The sequence below is a fragment of the Arachis hypogaea genome, chromosome 14 (assembly GCF_003086295.3).
Source record: "Arachis hypogaea cultivar Tifrunner chromosome 14, arahy.Tifrunner.gnm2.J5K5, whole genome shotgun sequence".
In the NCBI taxonomy this organism is placed as follows: Eukaryota; Viridiplantae; Streptophyta; class Magnoliopsida; order Fabales; family Fabaceae; genus Arachis; species Arachis hypogaea.
The window spans coordinates 131,911,681-131,925,163 of record NC_092049.1 but is presented as its reverse complement, the minus strand read 5'-3'; the positions used below and the strand labels follow the sequence as shown (position 1 = coordinate 131,925,163).

Here is a 13,483-nt window from a genome sequence, read left to right as displayed (position 1 = left end):
ACGCGCACGCGCACACCACACGCACGCGTGGATGGTGCCTTCTTGAAGAACGACGCGTACGCGCCAAGTGCGCCTACGCGTGGAGGGTCATTCTGCTAAAAATTTTCTAAGTTAAAAGCTGCAGAATTTACAGATTCAACCCCCCAATCTTCCGACGGACATAATTTCTCATTTTAAATCATTTTTCACCCGTTCTTCGAACGGCATGGACATCCCGGATCCAATTTCATTTTTAAACAGATTTGGCACAAAACAGAGATCTGTAGTCCAAGTTATGTCCCATCAAAATGTGCCCAAAAACCATGTTTTCATACAAAACCACAAGGTGCCATTTTCAAAACAAGCAATTTTCAACTTTTTTCAAAATCAACCAAAACATGCCAATTTCAACTTTTTTTGAAATCAATCAAAATGTACCAAAATCCACATCAAGCCATCCTCAACTCACACATTGACACTTTACCAAAAATTCCCAAAACCACATCCAACCATTTTAACACTTCTCAATCAAATGGCTAAAGGACAAACACAATATCATGTCATACATCCTTCCTCATCCCAATTTCCAATAATACCATTTCCAATCAACCATCATTATACATAATCAATATCATACTCACTATCACGTGATTTCACCCACAAATCAACCTTAATCATTCTTCAAGCATATATCACAACATACATATCTCTAATGCATCATCATACCATCAAGGCATCAATAATCATAATCACATATATGATCACATAATATATCTCAACCGAACCAAACATACCTCATCTACATAAATTCACTCAAAATTACCAAATTCCACACTTCAACTTCTCAAACCTTATTATTCAATAACCAACATAATCATTCATATATTCATTATCTGAAATTCATCCAATCACTTGTGCCATCATACAATGCACACATCGACTTACCTTTCTTACCTCTTTCCGGCCTCCGGCCCAAAATTCACGGCCTCCGGCCCAATTTTCACAATTTAAATGCATAAACCACAAAATCAATAGTCATTACCCAGTACATCAAATTCTCAATACACCAAGCATACAAGGTCACACAATTCTCAACCCAATCATTAATTCACGTTACATATCAACTATGCATATTAGCACCAACCATTTACATAGTCCAAACTTAATCCTAGGGGCATCTAGCCTAGGAATTCTCATCACAACACATGGTACTTAAATGAAACTTAAACCGTACCTCTTGTAGCCAAACCAATTGAGCCTCTTCTTTGGAATTCTTCACCAACCTTAGCTCCAAGCCTTACCAAAGCTCCTCAAGAAATACCAATCTCCCAATTGTGCACCAACATCACCAAATATACTAACATAACCAATATCACATACATACATCAACTTAGGGCTCATAAAAATGACAAATTACAAGGGTTTGAGCACTTCTTACCTCAGCCCATATGAAGTAGGGATAGAACCCACTTAGAATCCATGTTGGAGTATCCCTAAACACCCAAAATCACAAGATTTCAACACTAACTATCCAAAAACGTGTAACAGTGGGGAATTTCGAAAACTGGGCAGAGATGAATGGAATACTCACCACCAAACTTAGATAAAATTGTAGAGGATAAGAAGAGCAACGCGTGGCCGCAAACGGCTCGTCAATCGGAGCTCCATAGCTCAAGTTATGGTGGTTTGAAGATCAAAGAGAGTTAGGTTTTCTCTCTTCTCTTCTCTCTTCCCAATTTCAGCGCCCAACACCCCTTTTTTAGGGCAAAATGAGCTGAAATGCTCATAACTAATGTTTATATATGTTGGGTCTTGGGCTCACTTAGGCCCGGTTCACTTATTTTTGTCCGTTGGCCCAATTTTGGACCAAAACCTTTAAGATTAGCGCTCTAAATCGCACTTCAAATATTTCTACCTCCCCTAATTATAATTCCTCATTTCTTAATCCTACTTACTCATAATCAATTTTCTCAGCTGCAGTATCAGACAGGTCTCAGCCGGTACTACCGGTCAAAATTCCACTGTGCGCTTTTACGCAGAAAACTATGTCTTTCGACTCGGAAAAATTCACTGAATCCAAATATCATATTTAAATCATCAAATTCCAATTGCCAAATCTTCCAACCGTATTCGCTCCTATTTAACTTATTATTTAATTAATTTCAGTTAGACTGGGTATTACAGCACATCATGACACGAGAAATTGTAGGGTAAGGAGTGCGCATCACAAGACAAGGTGTTGCATGGAGAGGCACGACGTCTGGGCGACCAGGGTCGCATGGGAGGGTCATGGCGCCGCGGAGAGAAGAGTTGGGAAGAGAACGCGGCAGCGCGCGAGCAACAATGGACCTTGAAGGCTCTCGAGAGGGATTGCAAAGGGAGGTAACAGCGTCGCGGGGGAGAACAATTGGAAGGGAGGTCGTAGTAGGGGTTGAGGTTGGATGGCGCATGTTTCTGAACCTAATCCTAGTTTTTGGAAATTTCAAAATACGATTTTTTTTATTTTTTGAAAAAGTTATTCATGTTAGTCGTAGAGTTGGTTACCTATATTTTCTCTGTAACAAAAAAAAGTATCTTTCTACATTAAATGTTAAAATTTTTTAACATACATATAAAATCCGTATGAATCACTGATGCGCATTTAGACGAAATTTACATAGATTATTAATTATTTTCGTCCTAAATAAATCTGAGTGAAATATTTTGGATTATATTAAAGGGTAGTTAAAACTAATATAGAAAAAAATTTGACACTAACTATACACAAATTTATAATAGAACTAACATTTTTCAAAACGAGTCTCAAATAAGTGTGAAGTTATTATGCACATTCAAATGAAATACAAGCAAATTCTAATTTTTATCTTAAACTCACTACTAATTTGTGTAAAATTTTTTTGTGCCATAAAAAAATATTTGACAAGAAATTTTTGGACCAAATTTAGCTGAATTTGAATATATTTTTTTATAACCTACACAGTAATCTATTAAAAAAGTTATTTTTAAACAACAAATATATTTATTTAGTACTTAATTTTTTATGGCTAATTTTTTTATAAACTAAATTGATAGGATTAGACAATTAAGTTCACTTTTCAACAATAATTTTTTTTATAATTATTCCACACAACGTTCTACACTTTATTTTTTTCCTTAAATACTCTTAATTCTAAATAATAATTTTTTCCATAAATCTACCCTTTATTTTTTCTCATAATAATGAAAATTTGAATCCCTTTTGACTTTATAATTAATGTGTTCATGTATCTAGTTACAATTTTATTAGGTATAATGCAATTTGTTTGAGATGCAATGGATGTATAAATATCCTTCTATGCGGTGCAAAATCCATATGATTCTTTACTACTCATGCTTAATATATTTATTCCATATCGTTTAAGGTCTCATGACTCATATGGCCCTCCTTGTCTTCCGTATACAGTTTTCCTCTTTTATATATGTACTATGTCTTTAGAAAAGATCATTGTAAATCTACATATCAATTTAATAAAGTACCAAAAAATTATATTATAATATTTGTTAAACATACTTTTTGTGAGTGTGTTGGCAACGCGACTACCTACATTGGTACATTGAAAGGGACATCAAATTGAATGTTTCATTGGAACACATTCATCTAAGGCACATTCGCATACATATGTTGGTGGGAGTGCTCAAAAGAATGTTCATTGTGAGGTTTGGGTTGCCATTCAAGATTTTACTATTATTGTTTTCTTTTTTGTTGAGAATGTAATTCAAGAAGTGTCTTCCTGAGTTTGTTATGTAATTAGATTATTTTGTTAGAGTGACAACGAAAATCTCTGTCAATAATTAATCGGAAAAAGAATTTATTGAAGGAACAACAAAAATCTATGTCAATAATTAATCGAAAAAAGAATTTATTCATTCAAGAATTTAATATTAGATATTTAAAATCTAACCATCACATATTTAAAATACATGCTAATTGGTTGATTGTTCCCTGCGTTTTATCCAAGTGTATAATATATAAGTCATAATATAATTGTATTTATTATTTTGCTTTGTTGTGTACAAATGATGTATGTTTTTATTTCTCTTGTTGAGAATCAAACGCATTATTTAAAGAATAATAATTTAAATGGATCCTTAGTAAATTTCATATTAAATAACTTGATCTCCAACAATTTCTATTTAAAAGTTATTGAGAATTATTTCGCTTAGATAGATTTTGATTTTTCTTTTACTTTTATTAAAATTTTTAATATGTGTGTAGAACAATTAGATTCTTAAATAAATTTATTACAAGATAATTAAGTTCTAAAAAATATGTCATGATAAGACAAATTAATCACTCTTCAAAAACCAAATAATTTGTCTTGTAGTCATTCTTGAAACTTTTTAAACTAATAAAATTTTGTTCTAATATTTCTTAAGAACCAATTTAATTGCTTACTGAACTAATTGTGAAAAAAATTAAATGTACTTTATAACTCTTTCATTACTAGAAACACACCTGGTATCGATGGATTTACTTTTGGGAAAATTTCTGACTGAAATTTCTATCGAATTTAGTGTCGTCACAGACGACACAAATGATTAATTTTGGTTTTTCGCCAAATGTTACTATCGGACAAATAATTAAGATGGAAATTCCACAAAAAATTATGGGCGTAATTAAATAAGTTGGCACCAAGTCTTAATTTTTATTCAACAAAAATTCTAATTTGAAAATGCTTCAACGTTTTGTATTACCGTAGAATAAATTCGATGGTAATACCAATGATAATGACTTTATTTAAATCAAATTTGTCATCCTCTCTCCTTCAATTCTGAAAATAACCCTTCCCCCAAACCCCTCTACCCTCCCCACCTAACTACCACCTCCATCAACAACCTTAATCCAGCCACCACCGCAGAGCCCTCGGTACTCATCATATCAATGTCCTAACCGCACCCTAACATGTCACATTGTGCCTGCTTCCACCATATACCGCACCATAATCTCCATTTTTTCGACGCTCTCTTTGTCCTTAAAGTGACTGCCACTGCCGCATTGAATCTATTGTCATCACTGGCGCTCTCTCTCACTGATAAAGTTTTTACTAAGTCCTTAATTAGTTGTGCTGTTTCTATTTGTATATATATTAGTTATAGTTTTTCCTCGCCTTATCATTATGTTCTTATAAGAGGGATAGGAGTCGTGATTGTAATGATATGTATGTATATCATATTTATAAGTTTCTTGTGTTGGAAGTTTTGTTTATATATGTATGTTTGTAAAAGGTGAAAAAGATCTTACGATTTTTCATAGAAAACAGTGATACGATTTTGAAAGTTAAAGACTCCTATTTTATTATTAAGTATATAGAAGTCATCATAATATTCTTCGTTATCAAAATGGTGTAGCCAGGAGCGTGATATTCTAATTAATAGTAAGGATGTTACAGAATACTAACAATTCTACTTAGACTAGAATTGTAAAAAATAATGAAAATTGAATAAATAATTTACGATAAGTTGTTCTGGGATTAAATTATAATAGTGTTATATAAATATTCTTATTTATTGTATCAATTTTAGATATATTTTATGTCAATTTTTTTATTATCTATTATAAAATAGAATATGCACGTGTTCTAATAATTCAATCAATAGTTAATAATAAATGAGTTTTATATAAATTATGATGTTCAATTTAAATTGAATACACCTAATACTTAACATAATCCTAATAATATAATATGTTAATAATTTTTCTAAGTCAGAGTGAAAAGATTAAAATGATATATCCTCTATTCAATTTTTATAAGTAAAAATTAAATAAAAAAATTAGTAATATTTTTCAATTCTTATACAATAAATTTAATCAAAGTATATGAAAAATAAAAAAAAAATAAATAATCACTGATAATTATTCTAAAAGACAATAAGATCCAAAAAAAATCTATTAATCCAAGATGATACTTAATAGATAGATCAGTAGTTTATCATGTCACATAGACATGCTCTATTAAGTCCAGAGAGAGGTCGTTTATGGAAGGATTAAACAGTCTCACGGAATTAAAGATAAAAAATCAAAAATAACTTTTTTTTTTGAAAGTCTAATTGTCTTTTAGAATAATTGTGAGGCGCTATTTAGAATTTTTTTATAATTTATTATAATTATTTTATATAACATAACCTTCGTAATTTTATAAAAATAATTCTCTAATTACATATTTATTATATCTAAAATTACATAATTATTCTAGTAACAATTAATAAAATATTAAATAAGATAATTTTAGACCGTTTAAACTGATTTTTTTATTGTTTTACAAGTAATATTCTATTTCATTGATAATACGTAAAATGAGGTCAATATTTATGGTCAAAGATTTAATGCGCTTCCAAATTAGTAATCTTCTCAATAATTATGAGAATATGTATAATATTAGAAGTCTCTAATTTTATTAATTTAATATGTGAATGCATTAATATTTAAATCTTACCATCAATATACATTCATGCATCTCTACACAATTGTTTTAGATGAAAACACAATATGTTTGATATGAAATGCATATATAAATACAAATCTTTCCAGGGGGATCATCAAGGGTTCATATGAAAAAATATTGATCATCATGTTAGATATTTATTTCGTATTATTTGATTCTTCCATTTTTATATGGCACTTTCATTTTCCATTCAAGAACGGGCCATTTATCAATAAATATAGCCCTCCGGCTCATGGCATACACGGTACTTCCACCGCCATCCTCCATATCTCATATAATCATCTTTGATCATCATTGATCATAACTTTTCCCCTTGCTTCACTCGCAAGTTACCACATCCCCTAGCTCATAGCTAGGCATATCAGAATGATTTAATACATAAGAGGTGAGATCGGAGGCTTAGAAGTATGAGATTTGGCTTTTAAAACTCAAAAATCAACTTTGGCATAAAAACAGGGCCACGTGTACGCGCACTCCACGCGCACGCGTGGATGGCCACAAAACTCATCGACGCGCAAGCGTCATACGCGCGGACGCGCGGGTTGAAAAATAGCCAAATGACGCGCAAGCGTCAGCCACGCGTACGCGTGGGTGCTCTTGCGCCCCAGGCACAAAACTGGCACAACTCTGGCATAACTCTCGGGAAAATAGCTGGGCATTTGGTGCAGCGCATCAACGCGCCCGCGCACACCACGCGCACGCGTGGATAGTGCCTTCTTGAAGAACGACGCGTACGCGCCAAGTGTGCCTACGCGTGGAGGGTCATTTTGCTAAAAATTTTCTAAGTTAAAAGCTGCAGAATTTGCAGATTCAACCCCCAATCTTCCGACGGACATAACTTTCTCATTTTAAATCATTTTTCACCCGTTCTTCAAACGGCATGGACATCTCAGATCCAATTTCATTTCTAAACAGATTTGGCACAAAACAGAGATCCGTAGTCCAAGTTATGTCCCGTCAAAGTATGCCCAAAAACCATATTTTCATACAAAACCACTAGGTGCCATTTTCAAAACAAGCCATTTTCAACTCTTTTCAAAATCAACCAAAACATGCCAATTTCAACCCTTTTTGAAATCAATCAAAATGTACCAAAATCCACATCAAGCCATCCTCAACTCACACATTGACACTTTACCAAAAATTCCCAAAACCACATCTAACCATTTTAACACTTAGCAATCAAATGGCTAAAGGATAAACACAATATCATGTCATACATCCTTCCTCATCCCAATTTCCAATAATACCATTTCCAATCAACCATCATTATACGTAATCAATATCATACTCACTATCACGTGATTTCACCCACAAATCAACCTTAATCATTCTCCAAGCATATATCACAACATACATATCTCTAATGCATCATCATACCATCAAGGCATCAATAATCATAATCACATATATGATCACATAATATATCTCAACCGAACCAAACATACCTCGTCTACATAATTTCACCCAAAATTACCAAATTCCACACTTCAACTTCTCAAACCTTATTCTTCAATAACCAACCTAATCATTCATATATTCATTATCTGAAATTCATCCAATCACTTGTGCCATCATACAATGCACACATCGACTTACCTTTCTTACCTCTTTCCGGCCTCCGGCCCAAAATTCACGGCCTCTGGCCCAATTTTCACAATTTAAATGCATAAACCACAAATCAATACTCATTACCCAGTACATCAAATTCTCAATACACCAAGCATACAAGGTCACACAATTCTCAACCCAATCATTAATTCACATTACATATCAACTATGCATATTAGCACCAACCATTTACACAATCCAAACTTAATCCTAGGGGCATCTAGCCTAGGAATTCTCATCACAACACACGGTACTTAAATGAAACTTAAACTGTACCTCTTGTAGCCAAACCAATTGAGCCTCTTCTTTGGAATTCTTCACCAACCTTAGCTCCAAGCCTTACCAAAGCTCCTCAAGCAATACCAATCTCCCAATTGTGCACCAACATCACCAAATACACTAACATAACTAATGTCACATACATACATCAACCTAGGGCTCATAAAAATGACAAATCACAAGGGTTTGAGCACTTCTTACCTCAGCCCATATGAAGTAGGGATAGAACCCACTTAGAATCCATGTTGGAGTATCCCTAAACACCCAAAATCACAAGATTTCAACACTAACTACCCAAAAACGTGTAACAGTGGGGAATTTCGAAAACTGGGCAGAGATGAATGAAATACTCACCACCAAACTTAGATAGAATTGTAGAGGATGAGAAGAGCAACGCGTGGCCGTAAACGGCTCGTCAATCGGAGCTCCGTAGTTCAAGTTATGGTGGTTTGAAGATCAAAGAGAGTTAGGTTTTCTCTCTTCTCTTCTCTCTTCTCAAATCAGCTCCCCAACCATTCTTTTTAGGGTAAAATGAGCTGAAATGCTCACAACTAATGTTTATATACGTTGGGTCTTGGGCCCACTTAGGCCCGGTTCACTTATTTTTGCCCATTGGCCCAATTTTGGGCCAAAACCTTTAAGATTAGCGCTCTAAATCGCACTTTAAATATTTCTACCTTTCCTAATTATAATTCCTCATTTCTTAATCTTATTTACCCATAATCAATTTCCTCAGTTGTAGTACCAGACAGATCTCAGCCGGTACTGCCGGTCAAAATTCCACTGCGCACTTTTACACAGAAAACTATATTTTTTCGACTCGGAAAAATTCACTGAATCCAAATATCGTATTTAAATTATCAAATTCCAATTGCCAAATATTCCAACCATATTCGCTCCTATTTAACTTATTATTTACTAAATTTCGGTTAGACCGGGTATTACAGAGGTCATATACAGAAGGGCTAAACAGTCTCAGGAAATTAAAGATCAAGAATCAGAAAGAATTTATTTTTATTAGGAGTCATATTATCTTTCAGAGTAATTGTGAATGGCTGTTTAGAGTTTTTTTAATAATTTATTATAATTATTTTATATAACATAAATTTTATAATTTTATAAAAATAATTCTATAATTACATATTTATTATAACTAAAATTATACAATTATTCTAAAAATAATTAATAAAATATTAATTAAAATAATTTTAGACTGTTTAAATTGATTTTTGATTATCTTTAAAATAATATTCTATTTTATTGATAATATGTAAAATTAAGTCAATATTCATGGTCAAATATTTAATGCGCTTTCAAATTAGTAATCTTCTCAATAATTATGAGAATATATATAATATCAAAAGCATCTAATTTTATTAATTTAATGTGAATGCATTAATATTTAAATCTTACCATCAATATACGTTCATGCATCTTTACACAATTGTTTTAGATGAAAACCCAATATGATTGATATGAAATGCATATATAAATACAAATAGTTCCAGCCAAGGGGATCATTAAGGGTTCAGATGAAAAAATATTGATCACCATGTTAGATATTTGTTCCATATTATTTGATTCTTCCATTTTCATATGGCACTTTCATTTTATTCTGTGACTCGAGGTGGAACTAAACCTCTCCAAATTTTCTTTGTGAATCTGAACCTCAAAAGCTCCTCATCCAAAGTCTCTTCAATGACTTAATCGAATAAACGCATTTCTTGTTAAATTTTCACACCACTCTATCTTGCACTTCTACTATCAATTTAACATATTGCAAGACATGAAGCATCTGGTCCAAGGTATCTATCCCCCATTGATGTAGTTCCCTCCTCCATTGGAAGTGCCAAACCCACTCTATCCCATCCCAGAACCCATAATCCCCAATTACTAATCCTTTCTGCATTTACTATGGATATCCAAATATTTTTCATAGGACTCGTAAAAAAAATACACAAATCACGAGACAATATGAATCATAATAATTTTACAATCAATTCTGCTAGATAACTAATTAGGGGGAAAAGCTAATAAGTGAAAAAAATCCCATTTACGAAAAAAAATACCTCAACTCCAGAGTCACCTTAATTTCACTTTCAATCCCATTCACAGTAAAATAAACAACTACAAAAAACAAAAACAAACATCTGAAACATTACAAAAAAGATCTAAAATTATTCTAAAAGATTATCTAAAACTCTTTCACTTATGATAAAGAAAAACGCTCCTTTTCAGATATAGAAACATCCAAAATCTAACAAAAGAGATATCCAAAATAATTTTAAAAAATAAAAAACATAATAAAATGAGACATCTAAAATTGTTGGAAAAAGAACATCTGAAAACTAAGAAAAGAAATATCTAAAGTGTAACACCCTACTACACAGTGTTTTATGCTTAAGTCATAGAACAGAGGTAGTGTGGTATTACAGACCTTTAATAGTAAGGATATACATATAATACTGAAAGAAATAATATACTAGGAGCCTTGAAACAGAGCGGGTAAACAAAAATCGCAAAATAAAAAGCGCAACGCTCAAGGAATAGGATTACTTGCGTGCTAAGAAACCTAATAGGAATATGATAAAACAATAAACGAAGGGATAAAGAAAAGCCAAAGAACAGCATAACTAGCCTCTGACTCAACCTGCGAAGCTAAGGCTGGCCGGAGGATACATATATACATATAAACATACATAAGTGTCCCCAAAATATACCAAAATACCAAAGTAAACTCCTATCTCTCCCTCAACCTCTAAGAGAAGCAGCATACATAAGTTACTTGGAGAGTAAGCTACACATATATATACATATATACAAATAGAAACCAAAATACACCCAAGGACTACTTCGCTTTCCAGAATCCAGACGCTTAGCGAGGAGCCTCTCGACCTGCATCTGAAAAACAACAATACAATATGGAATGAGAACCGGAGGTTCTCAGCATGGTAAAAGTGCCACGCGTATAAGAAATACGGTCCTGAGAATGCCATAGGCAATCCTAGAACTCCGTTATTCAATTATCCAACTTAAGTACTAAACAGAAGCCATAAACAGGGGTAGGTATTCTAAATTTGCCTAACTTACTCAAGTTCAAGCTTAACCTAACACCAAACCATTTCCTCCGTTTCCTCCATCCTTTCATCATTCAGAATGCAACAGAAACAAGCAACCAAACAAGTTCACGCACAAGTAATGATCAAATAGTACAAATAGCAAGTATAACAAATAGCAGGTAATATATATCAATTAGGCATACCCAGGAAATGCATAGCAATCAATACAAACAAATGCATATGATGCATGTCTGTCCTATGGCTGATGGGGCCCATCTGTCGGTTATCCAGCCAACCCGACAAGTCCGAAAACCTTAGACTGTCCCCCGTCGCGCATCCCCGAGAGTCTATGCATAGAGTTCACATTCAATCATCATATAATCACTCAATGGGGGCTATCCATACCCGGGAATTTATACGTGCCCGGTCACCCTTACGACGTAGGGTCAACAGAGTATCGAGATTCAACCTGGAACACGTGGTGGCGAGCCACAGTTCTTACCCAGGGAAACTCGTATCTCAGATATCATTATTCATAAGCCATGGCAATTATCATCAATACATCATCAAGTATCAAACCTTAACATTAAACTTCATTAACATCCTTATTTTCTTCATAAAAGCCACTATTTACAACTTTCTTCACCTTCAAGTTATCTTATTTTCCTAGCTTCTTTTACCTACTGGACCTAGAACCATGCTTTAAGCCTTAAAAGGAAGAAAATGGAGGTTTAGAAGTGGAAAATTTGTTTAAAAAACATTCAAAACCGGTTTGGTCACCCTGAACTCAGATTTAAACACTAAACTTGCAACGTCCATAACTTTCTCCACAAAATTCCGTTTTCCACAAAGTTGATATCAATCAAAAGCTCTTGAAACTATCTTTTATTTGCAACAAACCACAACCCAATTCAAAATTTGAGGAGAATATTATGGATGTCTAAAGTTCATCAAAATTTGGTTTTAACCACTTTCAACAAAACCTCTTTTTCTCCAACTTAAGTTTCTTACCATTTAAAACTTGCATTGTAAAACCATATCAACTCAATTCATCAACAACCATTACCAATATAAGCTTTAATCAACTCAACCAACCTAGAACATCAAAATTATCCACTTTTACCTCATACATCAATAACTTTTCCTTTGTTCACATCAATTCTTCACCTATACCAATTCTCATCATATATTTATCAACCTTCCATCAACATATACTAATTAAATGCCATTAACATAAGTCAATTCTTCATACATGTTAATCCATCAACTTGACATAACAACCATTTATTAACAATCACCAACCATAATTCATCAATATCAACTTCAATATAACCCATTATAAGCAAGTCCAAAAGCATGAAATTAATAACATCAATACCTCAAAATTCCAATCTATGTTCATCAACAATTTACTCCAACAACATTACAAACTACTCATTAAATGCAATTAACAGTTCAACTTATCCTATGGTTCCTCTAACCTAAGTTTTCACAACACCGTAAATATTAAACGTGCGAAACTTAAACCATACCTTCGCCGATCACTTAGTTCACCCAAGGCAGCCTCACAACTCAAAATTACAGCCCCTCCAAACTCAAACAAACAGCCCCAAACCAAGCTTGATCACCAACAAGCCTCCAACAAGCATCAACATTCACATACACACTACCTAAACCATAATTAACACATCCAAACATAACAACTCAATACCCAAATTCCTAAATTCAGAAATTTTATTAGGGTTTGAGATCTCTTACCTTTACCCACTGATCCTTGGGCAATACCCACAAGAAATCAAGTCTAGTGGACCCCTAAAACATAAAAATCATAAAGGAATTGAGTTTCTCAAATCTTAAACTCGAAATTCATATACCAGCAGAAATGGGGCTAGGAAAAACCGATTCACTTACTGTTTTGTTTGGATAGAATTGAAGAGCTCGACGAGCCCGACGCGTGGCCGCAAACGGTGCGGCGATCGGAGCCCGGATGAGGAAGTTATGGTAGTTGGAAGGAATGGTGAGGGTTTGTGAATCTCCTCTCCCTCCCTTGCTGTAATGGCGTCGCAGCAGCTT

The 13,483-nt window shown here is 33.5% G+C and overlaps 1 long non-coding RNA gene across 1 annotated transcript; it reads right to left on the bottom strand.

The window, feature by feature from the left end:
* Positions 1 to 12,942: 12,942 nt before the first annotated feature.
* Positions 12,943 to 13,483, bottom strand: LOC112744201 (uncharacterized). Its single transcript, XR_003172713.3, has 3 exons — positions 13,322 to 13,483; positions 13,169 to 13,222; positions 12,943 to 13,080 (listed from the first exon to the last, which is right to left on the bottom strand). It is a non-coding gene; the product is annotated as an uncharacterized lncRNA (long non-coding RNA).